Source organism: Leucopleurus acutus (genome assembly GCF_964270905.1).
Source record: "Leucopleurus acutus genome assembly, chromosome: 12".
Taxonomy (NCBI): Eukaryota; Metazoa; Chordata; class Mammalia; order Artiodactyla; family Delphinidae; genus Leucopleurus; species Leucopleurus acutus.
The window spans coordinates 18,537,874-18,559,093 of record NC_139154.1 but is presented as its reverse complement, the minus strand read 5'-3'; the positions used below and the strand labels follow the sequence as shown (position 1 = coordinate 18,559,093).

Genomic DNA, 21,220 nt, shown 5'->3' with positions numbered 1-21,220 from the left:
GAAACTTCCAGAGTCCGTGGTGGAGACGACAGGAGGATCAGCGCGCACAGCCCTCAGACAAACCCGACACCCCTGCAGGCTGTGTTCCTCCCCCTCCCACTGGGGCACCCGGGGGCCTTGGGCACCTCAGCAGAGAGGGCAGTAGCCTGGCTGGGGAGGCCCCGAAGAAGTCACCATGGGGAAAACTCACCAGTCTGCTGACATCAAAAGGCACACAAGTCAAAAATATGCAATGGCAGTGGAACAGACTGGGAAAGTACTTGCAGTACTAATATCTGTATTTTACAACAATGTTTACACAACTTGACAAAAAAAACAACTCACTAAAAATGCAAGTGGCAAAAGGTATGAATTCATAGAAGAGGAATACATGTAGGAAATACTTTGGAAAAGTGACCGAACTCAATCATAATGAGGAAAGCAATGCTAAATACACCTTTCGTTACCTAAAGGAGGGTCTAAAAGAGGTTGGTTTGTTCTTCTAATGAGAATGTGCTTTGCTGGCAGGACTAGGGGAAACTCTGTAGGGCTCTCCTACACTGTTGATAACATTTTAGAGAGGTTCGAGCATTTCAGAAACCAATTTGACATTATTTATCAAAATCTGTAAACAATAACAAAATTCTGGCCAGTGGTCCAGAGATGCTAATTGTAGCATTGCTTGTACTGACAAACACTGGAACCAATCTAAATGCCCAGCTACAGATAAGTGCATTCTGGAACATCTATAAGAAACACTACCATATGGATGTTAAAATGATCATAATAAAGGCAACACACGTAAGAAGTCCTTCAACCTCATTAGTCATCAGGACAATGCTAATTGTAACCATGAGATACCTCTGCGTACGCACCAGAATAGCTAAAATGAAACAGACAGACAGTACCACGTGCTAGCAAAGATGTGGACAGAATAAATGCGGCCCTGATACACTGCTAGTGGAGTGTAAGATGCTGGAAAACTGGCAGTACCTACCCACACTGAACATGACCTGGTGTGTAACTCAGAGTGCAATTGCTAACAGAAACGCACACTTAGGGTCACCAAAAAAAAAAAAAAAGCTGCAAAGAACACTTAAAGTTGGGAACTCCCTGGTGGAATTCCAGTGGTTAGGACTTGGTACTTTCACTGCCAGGGCCCAGGTTCAATCTCTGGCTGGGGAACTAAGATCCTGCAAGCCACACAGTGCGACCAAATAAAAAAATAACTCTAAAAAACAAACAAAAAAAAAAACCCCAACACTTAAAGCAGTAACATAATATTCAAAAACTAGAAACAATCCAAGCGTCTATCAACAGTAGAATGGACAAAACAACACAGATGACTCTTAGGGACAATGTCAAGGGGGAAACCCAGACCCACGAGAGCACGTTCTAGGCGATTCCACCTCTATGAGGTTCGGGCACTGGCCAAACGAGTCTGTGGTGTCAGAAGTCAGGACAGTGGTGTCTCTGAGGGGCAGGACTGACGGGGGAGGGTGGGAGGAGGCTTGCGGGCTCTGCTGTGTGCTGCCTCCTCGTGCGGGCGCTGCTTCCGTGAATCACTTCACCGTGGGGAAAGGCACTGAGCTGTATATGAAATGATCTTTATACCCAATAAAAAGGCTGATTCCTTTAACGACTATAATAAAGACAACACAACATGAAAAAGTGTTTATGTCAGTTCTGCATCTTGTGTGTCTTTAATGAAATGTTCTACCTGTTCTCTGGTTAAAGCCATTTAAAAAGACGGGACAGAGCCAGCAGGAGACCACACCAAGACGATGGCCACGTTTGGGGGCGTGACCACGGGGAAACGTTGTCTTTCTCAGCTTACTGCCATCCTCCCGCGTCACTGAAAGCTGCCACCACGCCAGAGGTAGAGGTGGCACCCGGAGCATGACCTTTCCCTGCGTGTCCCCGGCATCCCCTCGCCCCGCCTGGCTGCCCTGCTCAGCTTGTTAGTGAGCTGCTGTCGCCCCCCTTCACTCGGGACAGTGGAGACATGCCACCTAACAGAGGACAACATCTGTACCCCGACATCCCGCCAGCCCAAGGGAGGCTCCGCGCCCGCCTGCCCTTGCAGGGTCCCCACCAGCCCATCCCTTCCCCTGGAGACTCTGGGGACAGAAATGCTTGAAGGGGAACATCTACAGGCTAATTTTACACGTAACAGAATTCACAGACCAGAGGAGCTTTTAGTTCACGAGGACCTTAGAAGCCCCTCATGGTTATTTGGGGGCATCTAATTAGGATCTGCGATTCAAGTCATCAGGACCCAGGACACGAAGCTGACTTGCACGGCTGAACTAGACTTCCCTTGATTAGTCTCATTAATTGAAGGTAATTCGCCGAGGATTCAGATATTCCCAAGCTCCCTGGTTTTCCTCCTAGCCCCATTTGAAGACCAGAGCTCATTAGCCAGAAAAATGACTTAAAGAGGACAGAGAGGGCGTGGGAGTTGTTTAGGAGGCTGGAATTTTTTTCTTCGGGGCAGGAGAGAAGCAGTAACTCATGAAACTAACTGCCTCGGCTCCTGACTCTGTGGGAGACGTGGGACCCCTTCCATCAAATCAGCAGCAAAGCCGATGACGTCCTGCTGCCCAGTGGGGGCAGGGAGATGTGGCCGAGGGAGCATTACCAAGGCCACGGAGAGGACGCTACGACCCACACGGCTTCGTGGGGTTCCTGAGGGTCACCAGTGACTGTCGGAAGCTTCTAGAGGAACCGGTCTCGGGAAGGCCTGCCCTCCTCCTCCACAGAACAAGGTGTCTCAGGCCTGGCAGGGGTCTGGAGGCCCTTCTGGCTCAGTAACCTCTGCTGAGCAGGAGTTGAGGGGGGAGGCCAGCTCCACTGGTATCTGTCAGAACACTGGGGTCTTCTCAAAATCATCTTAAAAAGGAGTTGCATGGATGAGCATGGAAATCCAGGCAGGGTGACTTCCTCAAGGTCAAGTGGAGGTAAAGGATGAGCTACTGGCATCAACCCAAAGCCAGAAGCCCCCGTACCACTGGCTCTCTCCCTGCCATCCCAGCCCTCCCCACCCTACCGCTGTCACTGCTGCGGGCAGCAAACGGGCCAAGGGCAACCCTTCCCAGTGCTCTGCTCTCCAAGAGGGAAGGTCAGACGAAAGCTGAGTCAGAGCAGCCCTTGAGGAGGCGGCTACTTCATGAGTCAGAAAGAGGAAGCGCTTTCTCTCAAAGCCCCCAATCCAGGACGGCCACGGTCACTGATGGATGAGGTGTCACACTGATCACTGGCACCGAAAATCACTGGTTATAACCCGAGAGAGACAGCTGCCCCTTCCTGCAGGAAGCCTCCCCTCCAGCCAACAGCCCTTCTGCAATGGAGCAGGACCCGGTGGGGCCCTGCTGGGTACAAGTCCTTTCCGTGTCCCCTGTTTCTTGTTTGTAGGAAATGGGCTTCATTCAGCCTCCTTGACCTTCCCGGAGCTCCAAAGGGCAGATTCAAACAGCTGCTCATCAGGGAAGGGAGGGACTAGAGACAAGGGAGAAGCAGTCAGGACACAACAGTGCAGCCTTGGGGCAGGGTCCTGGTTCCCCCTCAAGGTATATATATAACAAAATATCTCTGAGTTCTTCTGCAGGAACTAAGACCCCACCCAGGTGGAGGATGGTAACTTCTGGCTGAGCACCAGATTCCTAGAGCACTGCCCTGTCACCTCACCACCAGCCAATCAGAAGAAAGTCTGCACAAGGTGGAAGATAAAGAAGACTCTGAGCCCCTCCCCAAATGATTCTTCTTTAAAAACTTTCATGGTCGAGCAGAATCTCTGGAGTTGGTTTCTGGACACAAGTCCCCCATCTCCCCAGGTTAGCAGCCTCCTGAACAAAGCAGCCCTTCCGTTCCTGCCAGCACTTGGCTCTCGAGTATTGGCTTACGGACATCATGCAGCCAAACCAGAGTCTGCTAATCTTTCCTCACAGAGGCTTGCTAACCCACCAGGCGGTCTGCACCTCAGGACGATGCACTTCCTGTGTGGCAGCAGGACAGCCAGCCAGCACCTGTGTCTCGACCTGAAGTCCTTGCTTCCTCCATACCCTCCTGGGCGCCTAGCTCAAGCCTAAACATAGATGAGGGGGCGAACAAGCACCTACCGAGTAACAAACCATCAAGGTCCACGGCAGACCACACCTGCCACCAGGATCACTGACGGACTGGTCCCTCCAGCGGCGTGCAACCACTGCAGAAGGATGTACAACCGCTTAGATGCGGACAGTGACGTGGTCATGGGATCCCCTCTTCCCTGGACTCCCTGCTATGTGCAGGGGCCTGCTGGGTGATTCCACGGCCCCAGGGTAAGGTGGGGTCACTCAGTGGAAGGAAACTAGGTCCCCGGACTGTGGGGCAGGCAGAGCCCCCACCCCACCACTTCCCCACACACGACCTATGTTGAGCTTAACCTGACTAAGAAATAAACCTGTGCTGTAGGAGACTGGGGGGTAGGTGGTTGTTATAGCAGCTAATGTGAGTTACTTTGACTAAAGTCTGGTGTTTTCCAGGCACTCAATAAATGGTTACGATGAAAATAAAAATTACAGGGGCTTCCATGGCGGCGCAGTGGTTAAGAATCTGCCTGCGAGTGCAGGGAACACGGGTTTGAGCCCTGGTCCGGGAAGATCTCACATGCCGCGGAGCAACTAAGCCCATGCGCCACTACTAATGAGCCTGAGCTCTAGAGCCCGCGAACCACAACTACTAAGTCCGCACACCACAACTACTAAAGCCTGTGCCTAGAGCCTGTGCTCCACAACAAGAGAAGCCACCGCAATGAGAAGCCCGCGCACCACAACGAAGAGTGGCCCCCGTTGCTGCAACTAGAGAAAGCCCGCACGCAGCAACAAAGACCCAACACAGAAATAAATAAATAAATAAATATTTTAAAAATAAATAAACAAAATAAAAATTACAACCACAAGTTAAAACTTACTGCACAAAGGGAAAAACAAAAAATAACATACAAGGGAACTCCCATAAGGTTAACAGCTGATTTCTCAGCAGAAACCCTACAAGCCAGAAGGGAGTGGCATGATATACTTAAAGTGATGAAAGGGAAGAACACACAACCAGCATTACTCTACTCACCAAGGATATAATTCAGATTCGATGGAGAAATCAAAAGCTTTATAGACAAGCAAAAGCTAAGAGAGTTCACCACCACCAAACCAGCTCTACAACAAATGCTAAAGGATCTTCTCTAAGTGGGAAACACAAGAGAAGAAAAGGACCTACAAAAACAAACCCAAAACAATTAAGAAAAATGGTCATAGGAACATACATATTGATAATTACCTCTATGCCAATAAAATGGACAATCCATTCACAAACGTGAATGGATTAAATGCTCCAACCAAAAGACACAGGCTTGCTGAATGGATACAAAAACAAGACCCATATATATGCTGTCTACAAGAGACCCACTTCAGACCCAGGGACACATACAGACTGAAACCGAGGGGATGGAAAAAGATATTCCATGCAAATGGAAATCAAAAGAAAGCTGGAGTAGCAATTCTCATATCAGACAAAACAGACTTTAAAATAAAGACTAAGAGACAAAGAAGGACACTACATAATGATCAAGGGATTGATCCAAGAAGAAGAAATAACAATTATAAATATATACACACCCAACATAGGAGCACTTCCATACATAAGGCAACTGCTAACAGCTATAAAAGAGGAAATCGACAGTAACACAATAATAGTGGGGGACTTTAACACCTCACTTACACCAATGGACAGATCATTCCAGAATGAAAATAAATAAGGAAACAGAAGCTTTAAATGACACAACAGACCAGATAGATTTGATATTTATAGGACATTCCATCCAAAAACAGCAGATTACACTTTCTTCTCAAGTGCACACGGAACATTCTCCAGGATAGATCACATCTTGGGTCACAAATCAAGCCTCAGTAAATTTAAGAAAATTGAAATCATATCAAGCATCTTTTCTGACCACAATGATATGAGATTAGAAATGAATTACAGGGAAAAAAACGTAAAAAACACAAACACATGGAGGCTAAACAATACGTTACTAAACAACCAAGAGATCACTAAAGAAATCAAAGAGGAAATCAAAAAATACCTAGAGACAAATGACAATGAAAACACAATGATCCAAAACTTATGGGATGCAGCAAAAGCAGTTCTAAGAGGGAAGTTTATAGCTATCAAGCCTACCTCAAGAGACAAGAAAAATCTCACGTAAACAATTTAACTTTATACCTAAAGGAACTAGAGGAAGAAGAACAAACAAAACCCAAAGTTAGCAGAAGGAAAGAAATCATAAAGATCAGAGCAGAAATAAATGAAATAGAAACAAAGAAAACAATAGCAAAGATCAATAAAACTAAAAGCTGGTTCTTTGAGAAGATAAACAAAATTGATAAACCATTAGCCAGACTCATCAAGAAAAAGAGGGAGAGGACTCAAATCAACAAAATTAGAAATGAAAAAGGAGAAGTTACAACAGACACCACAGAAATACAAAGCATCCTAAGAGACTACTACAAGCAACTCTATGCCAATAAAATGGACAACCTGGAAGAAATGGACAAATTCTTAGAAAGGTATAACCTTCCAAGACTGAACCAGGAAGAAACAGAAAATATGAACAGACCAATCGCAAGTAATGAAATTGAAACTGCAATTAAAAATCTTCCAACAAACAAAAGTCCAGGACCAGATGGCTTCACAGGTGAATTCTACCAAACATTTAGAGAAGAGCTAACACCCATCCTTCTCAAACTCTTCCAAAAAACTGCAGAGGAAGGAACACTCCCAAACTCATTCTATGAGGCCACCATCACCCTGATACCAAAACCAGACAAAGATACTACAAAAAAAGAAAATTACAGACCAATATCACTGATTAATATAGATGCAAAAATCCTCAACAAAATACTACCAAACAGAATAAACAACACATTAAAAGGATCATACACTATGATCAAGTGGGATTTATCCCAGGGATGCAAGAATTCTTCAATATACGCAAATCAATATATGTGATACACCATATTAACAAATTGAAGAATAAAAACCATATGATCATCTCAATAGATGGAGAAAAAGCTTTTGACAAAATTTAACACCATTTATGATAAAAAACTATCCAGAAAGTGGGCACAGAGGGAACCTACCTCAACATAATAAAGGCCACATATGACAAACCCACAGGAAACACCATTCTCAATGGTGAAAAACTGAAAGCATTTCCTCTAAGATCAGGAATGAGACAAGGATGTCCACTCTTACCACTATTATTCAACACAGTTTTGGAAGTCCTAGCCATGGCAATCAGAGAAGAAAAAGAAATAAAAGGAATACAAATTGGAAAAGAAGAAGTAAAACTGTCACTGTTTGCAGATGACATGATACTATACATAGATTATCCTAAAGATGCCACCAGAAAACTACTAGAACTAATCAATGAATTTGGTAAAGTTGCAGGATACATAATGAATGCACAGAAATCTCTTGCATTCCTATACAGTAATGATGAAAAATCTGAAAGATAAATTAAGGGAACACTCCCATTTACCACTGCAACAAAAAGAATAAATACCTAGGAATAAACCTACCTAGGGAGACAAAAGACCTGTATGCAGAAAACTATAAGACACTGATGAAAGAAATTAAAGATGATACCAACAGATGGAGAGATATGCCATGTTCTTGGACTGGAAGAATCAATATTGTGAAAATGACTATACTACCCAAAGCAATCTACAGATTCAATGCAATCCCTATCAAATTACCAATGGCATTTTTTACAGAACTAGAACAAAAAATCTTAAAATGTGTATGGAGACACAAAAGACCCCAAATAGCCAAAGCAGTCTTGAGGGAAAAAACCGGAGCTGGAGGAATCAGACTCCCTGACTTCAGACTATACTACAAAGCTACAGTAATCAAGACAATATGGTACTGGCACAAAAACAGAAACATAGATCAATAGAACAAGATAGAAAGCCCAGAGTAAACCCACAAACCTATGGTCAACTAATCTATGATAAAGGAGGCAAAGATATGCAGTGGAGAAAAGACAGTCTCTTCAATAAGTGGTGCTGGGAAAACTGGACAGCTACATGTAAAAGAATGAAATTAGAACACTCCCTAACACCATACACAAAAATTAACTCAAAATGGATTAAAGACCTAAATGTAAGACCGGACACTATCAAACTCTTAGAAGAAAACATAGGAAGAACACTCTTTGACATAAATCACAGCAAGGTCTTTTTTGATCCACCTCCTAGAGTAATGGAAATAAAACAAAAATAAACAAATGGAACCTAAGGAAACTTCAAAGCTTTCGCACAGCAAAGGAAACCATAAACAAGACCAAAAGACAACCCTCAGAATGGGAGAAAATATTTGCAAATGAATCAACAGACAAAGGATTAATCTCCAAAATATATAAACAGCTCATGCAGCTCAATATTAAAGAAACAAACAACCCAATCCAAGAAGACCTAAATAGACATTTCTCCAAAGAAGATATACAGATGGCCAAGAAGCACATGAAAAGCTGCTCAACGTCACTAATTATTAGAGAAATGCAAATCAAAACTACAATGAGGTATCACCTCACACCAGTTAGAATGGGCATCATCAGAAAATCTACAAACAACAAATGCTGGAGAGGGTGTGGAGAAAAGGGAACCCTCTCGCACTGTTGGTGGGAATGTAAACTGATAGAGCCACTATGGAGAACAGTATGGAGGTTCCTTAAAAAACTAAAAATAGGGCTTCCCTGGTGGCGCAGTGGTTGAGAGTCCGCCTGCTGATGCAGGGGACATGGGTTCGTGCCCTGGTCCGGGAAGATCCCACATGCTGCGGAGCAGCTGGGCCCGTGAGCCATGGCTGCTGAGCCTGCACGTCCGGAGCCTGCGTGTCCAGAGCCTGTGCTCCGCAACGGGAGAGGCCACAACAGTGAGAGGCCTGCGTACCGCAAAAAAACAAAAACAAACAAAAAACTAAAAATAGAATTACCATATGATCCAGCAATCCCACTACTGGGCATATAGCCAGAGAAAACCATAATTCAAAAAGACACATGCACCCCAATGTTCACTGCAGCACTATTTACAATAGCCAGGTCATGGAGGCAACCTAAATGCCCATCGACAGACGAACGGATAAAGAAGTTGTGGTACATGTACACAATGGAATATTACGCAGCCATAAAAAGGAATGAAATTGAGTCATTTGTTGAGACGTGGTTGGACCTAGAGACTGTCATACAGAGTGAAGTAAGTCAGAAAGAGTAAAACAAATATCGTATATTAATGCATGTATGCGGAACCTAGAAAAATGGTACAGATGAACTGGTTTGCAGGGCAGAAATTGAGACAGAGATGTAGAGAACAGACGTATGGACACCAAGGGGGGAAAACCGTGGTGGGGTGGGGATGGTGGTGTGCTGAATTGGGTGATTGGGATTGACATGTATACACTGATGTGTATAAAACTGATGACTAATAAGAACCTGCAGTATAAAAAAATAAACAAAAATACAACTAATACTAAACTTTCTTTAGGTTACTTGTATGGAAATATGTTAATATAAATGTTTCAGACATTACATGAAATTTCTAAAAATCTTATATGTTCTGGTATAATGTTATAAGTCATAATTCTAGTTATTACTTTAAAATGTATATCTCAAATAACTAAATTTCCTTGTCAATTACATTATTATGAACTTTCATCAAATCTTTAACCATGGTCATTTTTAAGTCTTTTGTCACTTACAGACAATTCTGGGTGTACTCTGATGCTTTTGCAGAAATGTTCCTATAAAAGGGTTTCATCTTCAAGGAATTCATGGAAAAGACTGACAAGTACAGGTTTCTGGTAACTGACTATACTGCTGAACTGAACGAATAAGCATTTTCAGAACTCTAATGGAAAACTGATGAATTCATAAAAGTACTAACAAAAGATCAAGATGAAAAAAAATTAATTACATGGGACTGAGTGAACTGATGAGGGTGATTATAATTTTTGTGACTTTCTGTTTGAATTAAAAAAAAAACCAAAAAACAATCCACAAGGACTCAGAGGCAAAAAATATACAAATCAATTTTCACTGCAAAGTAAAGGAGCTGTTACAGTGGAGGATTACTGGGCTGAATGTCAATATTATGACGTAGTGTGAGTGTGTTTTGTGTTTGGTAATTGCAATCATTGTTGCTTTTGTTGTGGTCATCCATTTACAATGCTTGGTGTCAGTTTATTTATCTCTTGTAAAAATAAAATACAGTGTGTGTGCGGAAAGAGAAAAAAATGGGCAAAGGATCTGAAGAGACATTTTTCCGAAGAAGATATACAAATGGCTAATAAACGATGTTCAGTGGAGACTTCCCTGGTGGTGCAGTGGTTAAGAATCCACCTGCCAATGCAGGGGACATGGGTTCAAGCCCTGGTCCAGGAAGATCCCACATGCCGCAAAGCAGCTAAGTCCATGTGCCACAACTACTGAGCCCGCGCGCCTAGAGCCCATGCTCCGCAACAAGAGAGACCACCGCAATGAAAGGCCTGCACAATGCAACGAAGAGCAGCTCCTGATTGCTGCAACTAGAGAAAGCCCTCGCATAGCAATGAAGACCCAATGCATCCAAAAATAAAAATTAATTAATTAATTAAAAGAAAAAAGATGCTCAATGTCATTAGTCATCAGGGGAATGTAGATCAAAACCATGATGAGATACTACTTTGCACATTCCAAGATGGCTATGATAAAAAAAAAAAAAGACAGATGATAACAAGTGTTGGGGAGGATATAGAGAAATCAGAACCTTCATCTATTGCTCATGGGATTGTAAAGTGGTGCAGTCACTTTGGAAAAGTCTAGCAGTTGCTCAAAAGGTTAAACATAGAGTTACCATATGACCCAGGAATTCCACTTGTAAGATTTTAAATACCATAGAAGAAATCATAAAGGAAAAGAGTGAATAATAAAAAAAGAAGAAAAAAAAAAACTTACTGCACAATGCTTGGGAAAGAATGATGTTTTGTGCTCTGCATGAGGTAGCCCAGTTCATGAGAAAAACACCCACATGTGGCAGGAAGAGTTCCAGAAAATGAGAGGAGCACAGAGAAGTAAAAAATCCACTTCAGCAGGTAGTCAGTCAGACAAATCTGTCATTCCCTCTCTAACTCCAGGTCAGGCTCGGGACCCCCTGATTTCTCTCCTGCCCCTCTCCCACCCCGATATCCCCTGGCGAGGCCTGGGCCTCAACACTCCAGACAGACCCTAAGGTGGAGGCTGGCCTTAATATTAGTTGAGAAAGCAAGCTCTTTGAGGTGGCCTCAGAGCTGCTAATCCAACCAAGAGAGAAAAAGGGACCTATCACTACCACCGCCACCAAAATCAACCTCTGGTCCCACGGAGTCCACTGGGAATTGAGGCCACCCAGGGCTCCCTGGTCTACTCCCAAGAGGAAACTTAATACGCTGGGGACTTCAGGGCCACCAATTCCTTAAAGCCCAGCAAATAAGAGAATGACAACAGCATGGGTGCAAACTCCATGGTGTGGGTACAAACCTGGGGGCGGGCACACAGTGGCTGGGGGGCAGCTGCCAATGACATAAATGGAATGGGCAGAGTCGTGGCAGCTGGGGGAAGAGGGATGGGCAAGGCCAACACAGAGAAACAGGAGCGGTGTCTCTGCAACGGCCAAGGGCAAGGGTGAGCAGCAAACTGGAGGCTGCACTCCAGGGAGAAGGCGGTGCTGGCCAGAGAGCAGGCTCAGAGCGCCCAGTGTCAAATAGCTCCCTGGCATCTGCGCAGGTCGGCCACCAGCAAAGGAGGAGCCGGCGTACGGGCAAGGACCAGGAAGGCCCGGATTGCGAATGTTCCAGAGCAACAGCCAATGGCAGCAGAAAATGCCTCTGGCTTATACTTGGAACGGATGAATGTGTGCTTCTCCGGGAAGACTCAGAAATGTAAGTGCTGTCAATCAGGTTCTGATGCAAGGCAAGTGACGGGACGGCTGTGGTCGGAGAAGCCTGCCGGGGTGAGGGGAACCACACCTTCGCTGAAGCAGAAATCACGAGCAGGCTGCCGAGGAGGCTTACACTACGGAAACCTCCGCCACCTGATGCAAAGCCCAGACGGGCTGTGGGGTGCGGAGGAACCACCAAAAGCAGAGCACAGGGTGGGTTCCAGGAGGCAGGGCAGGAGGCGGGGCCCTGGGGGTCAGGGCCCCTTTATTCTAATTTGCTCACCTTGGGGACTTCCCTGCCCACTGGATGCTCCATCCCACCCCCACCCCCCACCCCCGTGCCTCTCCCCAGCCTAAAATGCATTAAGAGGGGAAGCTGGGATGAAGTGAGAGAGTGGCAAGGACATACATACACCACCAAACGTAAAATAGATAGCTAGTGGGAAGCAGCCGCATAACACAGGGAGATCAGCTCCGTGCTTTGTGACCACCTAGAGGGGTGGGGGGGAGACGCAAGAGGGAGGGGATATGGGGATATATGTATACGTATAGCTGATTCACTTTGTTATACAGCAGAAACTAACACACCATTGTAAAGCAATTATACTCCAATAAAGATGTTAATAAAAATGCGTAAGAATAGTGGAAGCAAGCAGGGCTTCCTTTTTTTCTGTTTGAAAAAGCCAACTGCCTAGGAAAGATCTTAATTTTGTAAACAAAGTCAAATATGCCTCCTCACCACAAAAAGCCAGGAATGCTGGCTGTGGCAAAGGCTCAGGTATTAACTGGGCGGGAAAGGCCAGAGGCCCCGGGAACAGAGACCAGGGTGGAGGGCACCTGGGAGGGCTCTGAGGGGGCACACAGGCAGGCCTTGGGCTTGGCCCCCGCCCCATTCTCTGCCACGGTGAGGGCGGGTTCTGGGCACCCCTGTCGTGGCCAAAAAACCATACTTGACACACAGGACCTTGTGCTGCAGGTTGGAGAGTCCTAATCAGGTGAGCTTAAACAGAAAAGCCCGTCTTCATAAAGGTTCTGAGCCGACATACAAAAGCTGGGCAGGAAAATGGCTGAGCTGTCTTGTGCGCCCCCCCGTGTCTCCCACCAGGCCCCAGACACTCTGGTCCACAGTGCTCTCGACACCTGCCCTTCTGGGACCTGGATGCTTGGGTCAACCGGCAGAGGCCCAGAGCTGGTCCGTGAGTCCAAGCACCTGCTCAGTTAATGTCACCTCAGACCCCTCCTCCTGCACGAGTGACAGAGCTACTGAGCTTCTCCCAGCCTCAGTTTCACAATCTGTAAAAGAGGAATAACAGCACGACCACCAGGGGATGCCCTGAGGAGCAAGCAGGTACACAGAGAAACACATGACAGCCCACACAGGGCCTGGCACCAAAGGCCTCCGTGTGACACGCTGAGTTTCCCTCCTGGGCTTTCCTAACCTCCCACGTGTTGGGTCCACACTACATTCTTCCTGGGGCATCTGCGAGCCGGGAAGGCCTTCATTCCAGCTCAGCCTCTTCCCATGGACAACTCCGCAGCCTCCCTGGGTTCTCCAACCGCAGCTCTTCCCCCAGGTCCACGGCACTTTGCTGTGCTTCAGTTTATAGTCAGCACATTTTCTAATAACGTCCCTAAAATTTAGGCTTACAGGCTGCTGTTGGGAAGGAATGTGTGAACGGAGGGCCCTTCCCGGAGGCGGTGGGGCTTGGTGAGGGAGCCCGGGCACTGGTGTCAGCCACTGTGAGCCATGTCACCTCCACAGGGCGCCTTCCCTGTGCTGAGGTTTCCTCGCCTGTAAGATGAGGACACGACGGCTGGTGGGAGGAATCCACGGTGCCCCAGTCAGAGGGGAGCGTGGAAGGAGGCCCTGCCCCCACCCCTAGGGCTGTGCCTCGGGCTGGACATCCTTGGGATTCTGTTCTCCAGAGGGTGGCCCCAGGCCCCCCTGTACTGGAGAAAGCCTGTGGGGAGGCCACTTCCTCCTTCCCCTTGGACCCAGCTCTCTCCCACTTCCTGCTCTAGCCCCTGTGCAGCGAGGGCCTCGGGCCTGGGCTGGGCCTCCAAGAACGAGGCCTAACATGTGAGCGAGCTGCAGAACCCCAGTTCAGTGTTGCTGGTACTTAACTGCCGGAAAATGATGTGTCTTAGAAAGGCAAGCACAGGATAGTAAGAAATGTGCTGCAGCTGGTGTACAGTCTCACCTGCAGACACAGACAGGCCGACCCAGGGCTGCACTGGGCCTGCGCTCGGCAGGGGACAATCCATCTGTCACCTCCTGCGTCCTCCCATTCCCCCAAGTCCTGCTCGCTGACAGTGACACTGAACAGGTAGCGTGGCAATGAGTTCACCCGATTTAATTAACTAACCTGCCTCATTAGTTTAATGAATTTAGTGCCTTAACCCAGATTCAGTGCACATCTCTGGACTCCAGTGGGAAGAGTCAGGCACTGGGTGGGCTGTGGATATTCCTCTAAAGCAGGGGTCCCCCACCCCCCAACCCGTACTGGTCCGCAGCCTGTTAGGAGCCAGACTCACAGCAGGAGGTGAGCGGCGGGCGGGCGCCAAGCTTCATCGGCCGCTCCCCATTGCCCACATCACCCTCCCGGACCATCCTCTCCCTGATGCCCAACCCCAAACCCTGGTCCGTGGAAAAACCGTCTTCCAGGAAACCAGTCCCCGGTGCCAAGAAGGTTGGGGACCACTGCTCTAAAGGACAGTGGGGGGGGGGCGGGGAACAGCAGGTAGGGCGGTGCCCTGAGCAGGACAAGCCCAGATCCTTCTGGCCGCAGCCCCGATCCCCCGGCCCCTCAGTTCTCCCACCTCAGTCGATGGCAGCTCCATCCTTGCACTGGCTCCGGCCAAGAAACAAGATCGGTGCAAGCGCCTGGACTCCTCTTCCTCTCACACCAACACCCAGTGCATCAGCGACTCGTGCCGGTGGTATCCTCCCCAGAGATCCCTGCAGTCCCCTGTCTGTCCCCACGCAGCACTCGTGAGCCTGTGACCCTTCCCGCCCTGGCCTCCTCGCTCTTGAGACCTCCCCGGCCGGCTGCCCTCTGTGAGGCTGCCCTTCTTTGGACGACAGGGCAGCTCTCTCGCTTCCTTCCTAAAAACCTCGTGTCCTTCCTAAAAACCAGCTCCTCCAGGGGGTCTTGGGGACAGCCGGGTCTAGAACTGCAGCTCAGCCCCTGTGACTCGCCTGCAAACCACGAACCCTCAGGGGAATTTCAGCAGGAACTAGTCTGAAGCTAAGGTGCCCTGAATAAACTGCTTCAAAGTGCTTGTGAGAGCACCGCAGGTCTGGGGGCTCACTCCCGGGAGAGGAGACACGTGTTACTGGTACGCACGCGCCACGAGCAGCAGCTGTGGTCTCTCTGCCACGACAAGCCTCCCTCCCCCCGCACCCACCCTCCAGCTGCTTTCCGCAGGTGCCTGCCCTCTCTGGCTTCTACACCTCCTGCGCTTTCTTCTCTATCAACCGACCATCTCAGGTCTCCTGTGGACCAGGTCTCAGGGACACAGAGATGGACAAGAAGGCTTGCTCGGGGAACGCATCACAAGAAACAGAGCGGAAACATGAATGGTGGGCCCTCTGAGGGCCATTCTGGTGCTAGTGAAACCTCTTCTGAGGGTGCCTGGGGTGCTGGAACCAGGGATTCTGAAGGCTCTTTCTTGGGATGAATCGACTCAGTGTCCTTTATGTCACTCCTCACTCCCACGCACCGGGCTTCATCTGTCATCTGATCATCGCATAAGCTCCCCAGGACACCATGAACAAAGATGATGCAGACCCTGAGCACCACAGTGCATTGTGAGAGCCGCCCGTCAGTGCTGGGGACAATGCCCTCTTCTCTATCCCAGAAGGTCCACAGCTGTGACAAGCCTCACGGCGTGCTCCTCTGTCAACTTGGCCACTCGAAGCCCTCACATAATTAACTGAAAGTTCGTCTGTGTGTTGGTCTCTCAGCCATTCCACAGAAACTTCCACACAGGTGTGCAAAGGACGGAGGAAACCATCTAGTATTTACCGATTCCCACTGTCAATGAAGACATGCAGTTCCCAGGGGACCGAGAGCCAAAGGGGACAGGACAAGGGCTTCCCCGTGACCTGTGGGTCAGCTTAGGTCCGGGTGGGGCTCCATGAAGGCACGTGTCTTCACAGACGCAGAGGTCCCACCCCCAGGCACTCACTCAAAGCTGGACGAGAACTCTGGGTGCCCGGGGCTGGGGGGCGCTCTAAACCCCAGTGCTGGGCTGCGTGTGCCCTGTTCACTGCCTAAGACTCTTTCTCTTCTCTATTTCCACCCAAACCCAAGGCTGTGGGGCCTGGCCTGGTGCCTATCTCTACCTCCCCCTACCCGGAGCTGGCCACCCGGAGGCCGGGCCCTGAGCTCCTCCAGCCACCAGGGCGGAAGCCGTCCCTGACTCTGTGTCTGTCCTCCTCCCTTTTGGGAGAGGTCTGTCCTTTCAGCGAAGGGAACGGCCAACGCGGGTGTGGCCACAGCTGCTCAAGGTTCCTTAGGGTCACGGCGCCAAAAGGGGGCGCCCTCCCGCGGCGGGGGCCCACACCCCAGCTGCAGCAACGCCCTCTACTCTGCTGCCCCTGCCCCCAGCCCTTGGGGGTTCAGCGACGGGGCTGCCACGGTGAGGGCGGGTTCTGGGCACCCCTATCGTGGCCAGAAAACCATACTTGACACACAGGACCTTGTGCTGCAGGTTGGAGAGTCCGATTCAGGTGAGCTTAAACAGAAAAGCCCGTCTCCATAAAGGCTCTGAGCCGACTTACAAAAGCTGGGCAGGAAAATGGCTGAGCTGGCTCGTGCGCCCCGTGTCTGACCTTCTCGGCTCCCTCTGCTTGCCCACGTGATCCCCCCACTCTGCCGACGACCCTGTGCACACAGCAGGGCCGAGAGCCCCACTTTCAAGTCTCCAGCCGGAGCCACGGAAGAGGCTGAACGCACGGATCCTCCCCGAGTCTCCGGCCCGGCTCTCTTCCGGGGAAGGTGACCCAAGGGCCTCGCTTGGGCCAGGTCCCCCCCCCCCCCCGGCTGGAGGGGGCACACTGTAGCATGGGTGCCACCCGGACACCTGAGTTTGGTGGGGAGAGTTCCCACAGAGAGGGGGGAGGGGGAGGCTGGACAGAATCATCTCAAGTCACAGGTTTTAGCAGCTGAATGGAGAGACCCTATGGCAAGTCCTTCTTAAACTTCAGAAAGTCAAAGAACTCCCAGCGTTTGTTGTTTTCTATATTATTTAAAATGGATAACGTAAACATAAATTAGGTATAAACTCTTTTCTTGGCGCTCTTAAACTACTAAAACTAAAAGAGATGTACAAAATAACGACAAACAGAACCCCGACACAAATGCACTCGAGTTTACCTTAATTTAACGTGACAGACGGGGCTGCGGAACAGAAACCATCGCCCAGACATGACGTGGAGCGACTCTCAAAGCTCTCTCGGGGCCACACCTTCCACTCCCTCCCTTGCCTGGCCTGAGGCAGGAATGCCTGCAATGGCCACTGAGCTCTACCCAGCAGCTAGCTGGTCAAAATAACAGCGGCCGGCGGCCACCGCTCCCCAGAAAGGGGGTTGTCGAACCGGGCAGAGGCGTGGGGACGTGGCGACACTCCCGGGGCTGTGAGCGGGGACCTAGGGATCCCGGACGGCAGGGCCGCCCCAAGGCACCGCAACATGTTGTTTTGCTCTTTTACATGAAATCAAGAGGCAGCCATATGTCTTTCCCATCCATCAGGCTCCCCCTGGACTTTGTATCTGCTGCCGATTCACGGAAAGGATCAAGTTTCTCTTAACGTTTCCGACACGCGCAAGAAGGTCAAGAGAGGAGGAGACCACGAACCACCAAGCCCAGGGCGCCTCCACCCACACCCCGGCCGCTCACCTGCCTCCCCTGGTGGTGAGGAAAGAAAACCTCATGGAAAGAAAACCTTCTCAGGTAGAAAACGCCCGTCCAGGTGACCTCGCTCGCTGCTTGGCGGCGTCCAACAGACAGGACCCAGGCTCACAGGGCTAAAGAGGCTTCTCTAAGGTCGTGAGCTGCGGAGGGAAGTCAGGACTGGAAGGTGGGTCTCACTAGTCCAGTCTCTTTCCCAAATGCAACACAGAGCGCTGGGCACAGTAATTCAAGCTACGAACAAATGCTCGTATCAATAAAAAGCACAATCTTGTCCACTTGTAGAGGTCCTCGATTTCTAAGCACTTTCACAAATACCATTTTAATCTTACAGTGTTTATTGGAACATTACTTTCTTCCCTCCGTCCCTTTTCAGGACCTCCTGGAAGAACACATTTCAGATTCAAGACACACTAAACAGTATTTCCCTCTCCATCACCAGCCACAATCTTTACAAGCGCCCGCTCTGGCTCCTCAGTCCTGAGCCCAGGCCCGGCTTTCACAGTCAGCACCACAGACACGAGAGAGGAAACAGATCTTCCTAGAGAACTTTAGGATGAGAACAGCTTCTTTTTTTTGCATCATTTCATGTTTGCTTCCCTTTTCCTAAGCTGAGATTACGCTCCTTGACAAAAATAACCTATTTTTGTCAAAATATTTCAAAGTAAGTTTTTAAAAAACACAAAAATTTGTGAACAGGATAAACAGACAAAACCTAGCCAACAATACCAACTGAAACTGAAGTGAAAAAACATATATATAATGTTCTGCATTTCTGATGGTGGAGATGGGGCTTATAGAATATTGTACAGACGCGTTATATTTCAACGGGAAAGTAGGATGGGAAACACACTGACCCCCAGACCCGCAAGTCGTCACTCAAGACCTCCTTTTGGTGCCGACACGTTAACACAACTAGCAGGGGCTCCTCTGCTCTTTGCACGGCTGCTGTGGCTCTCTCATCATGTCCTTCTCTGTACGGTTCACAACAGCTTTGATTCACTCACTGTGGAACATCCTGGTTCAGTAAGGGAAGCACGAGTCCAGGAGCCTGGGGTGACGGTCAGCACGCCGTCCCCAGCTCACGCTGGTGGCACACACTCCACAATTCAAGGATAACACACGCATCCTCCCCCTCCTTACAAAACGCCCACGTCCTCCTTCAGGTCTCTCTAGGGCCGCACCGCAGGGAGAGTGAGCCAGCTTGCCACTCGGGCAGCGGCTGGACACAGAAAAGGAGTGGGCCCGACGCGGGGACACACAGTCCTTGACCAGGGTTAGCCCGCCCAGGAGACACTACGGTCCCAAAGACCTGCCGGTATTTTTCGCAGACCTAGTGGCAAAGTGCACTCCTGGCAGGGAAGCTGGGAGTCCACACCAGCACCCAGAGGGGCGAGTCAGACCTGGCCCGACGCAGTTACACATGCTGGTCGGCGAGCAGCCAGGACGCCAGGCTTCGGTTCCGTTTACTAGAAAACAGGTTATTAGTGCGGGACTTTAACTTTCCAAACCCCATGCTAATGGAGCTTGGGGAAAACAAAGGAGGATCCAGCTGCCAGGGCTTACCCCATAAGAAGGCCTCAGGCTCACCCTCGAGTTCTGGCGTCTGTGCGCTTCCCATCAGCCAAACCCGCGGGCAGCCCGGTGCCACCGTCCGGCTTCTGCGGGACCCCTCGCTCCAGCGCCTTGTGTGGGATGGCGCGAGGGCCCGACGAGGCACTGGCCAGTCCACGCCACTGTCACCCATGTTTCCTTGTAGACCCTGGTCATCGCCAGAGCGGCCCTGACAGGAACTGGAAAGTTCCATGTGCTTCAGATGACAGGAGGAGGGTGCGTTCAGTTTATTCTTATAATCACTAGGAAAGCTTGTTTTCTAAGCCAGTAGTGTCAAAGTTGGCTTTCTAGTCATGAGAGAATACAAAACTTTCTGAGCGGAAATAAAATCCCTTAAAGGGCTATTAACGCGAAGCAACAACCGCAGATCAATGAAATGCCAGGAAGACAAAGTTATTTCTGGAACAAGGCAGTGAGCCAGGACACTGGGGCCTGCCCCAGGCCTCACAGCGGGGAGCACCCAACCAGGCTGAGTTTAGCTTCTGCACCAACAAACCCAGATCAGGGAGAGATGTCTCGATCTTCTATGCGCTGTGGAACATAAAGCAGGGCGCTCGTTCTGCCAACTTCAGGACACGTCAGTCTCTGGTGAAGTGGTGTATTCGCTGCTACTCTAGCCGCTAAAATGGAACACTGTTGGGTGGAAGACACAGAGGAGACGCTGAGAGGACTTCAGCGCCCCGTATTCTCGTAGGAAAACAAAAGGCAGGCGGTCCTGTGTCACGTGACCTCTCTGGAAAGAGGGGGCTCTGGCTTCGGCTGCGTGGTTGTGATGTGATGGAAGTGAGAAGGGGAAGCGGCCGGAAGTGGGTCTGGCCCACGGGAGGGAGCCCTTTCTGGCCCACATTTCACCCATGCCCCTGCGCTGGGAGGAGGGGGCACGGCCAACAGAGAAGTCAGCATCCCACCCCTCCACTGACCCCGGGCTGCCCTCCCAGGCAGCCTCTCCCAATCCTTCCCTCCCAGAGCTGAGTGGGAGGACGGCACGGGGGGAAGGGTCCCGTGGCTCCCCCACCAGTTGTGTTTGCCCTTCACAGGCCGCCCCTCAAAGGGTGGCCTGGAGTGACTTCCTGACCAGGGCAAAGAGGACCCTCACGGGAGGCCTTCTGGGAGCCTCTCCCATGGCAGCCTGGCCACAGCTCTGAGTGCAAAGCCGATGGTGGCAGGCATGATGGGAACCCAAGAAAAGTAACTTAGAAAGAGAGCTGCAGGCAACGACTGGAGGCCCAGTCGTTTCTCGGGGCAGCACTCAGAGCCGCCCACCCGAGCTTCGGTGGGAGACGTGCCAGCTGGCGCCCAGTTCACATGCAGCGGCAGACCAGCCACGCACCGCTGCCAACCTCCAGCGACCATCAGGCCAATGGGGACGGGCCAGAGGCAGGGGGCAGACAGCAGCTCTGCGGGTGTTTCTGCCCTCCACTGGCAAGCCTGGCCCGGGGGCCTGCGACCCCCTGAGTGTTCACGGCAGCCTGCAACCGGGAACCAGAGCTGCTCGCTCGTTCATTCAACAGGTGCCGGGCCGGGCACTCCGAGGGGACACACGGCGAGTCAGAAGGGTCCCTGCCTGCAAGGACCCACCAGAGTTACCGACGGAGTAAGACGTTCAGGCAAGACAACGCCCAGACAAAAGGGAAACGCACGCCCTGGGCCGTGGGGAAGGTGAGGAAGAACCCTTACGTCTAGTCTGTGATCGTGCAGATGCAGCGTGGACAGAGCTGACTTGGA

At 49.9% G+C, this 21,220-nt stretch overlaps 1 protein-coding gene across 1 annotated transcript in view; it reads right to left on the bottom strand.

Annotated features, from left to right (window-relative positions):
* INPP4A (inositol polyphosphate-4-phosphatase type I A) overlaps positions 1-21,220 on the bottom strand; it is a 128,240-nt gene that overhangs the window by 54,021 nt on the left and 52,999 nt on the right. The window lies entirely within an intron of this gene.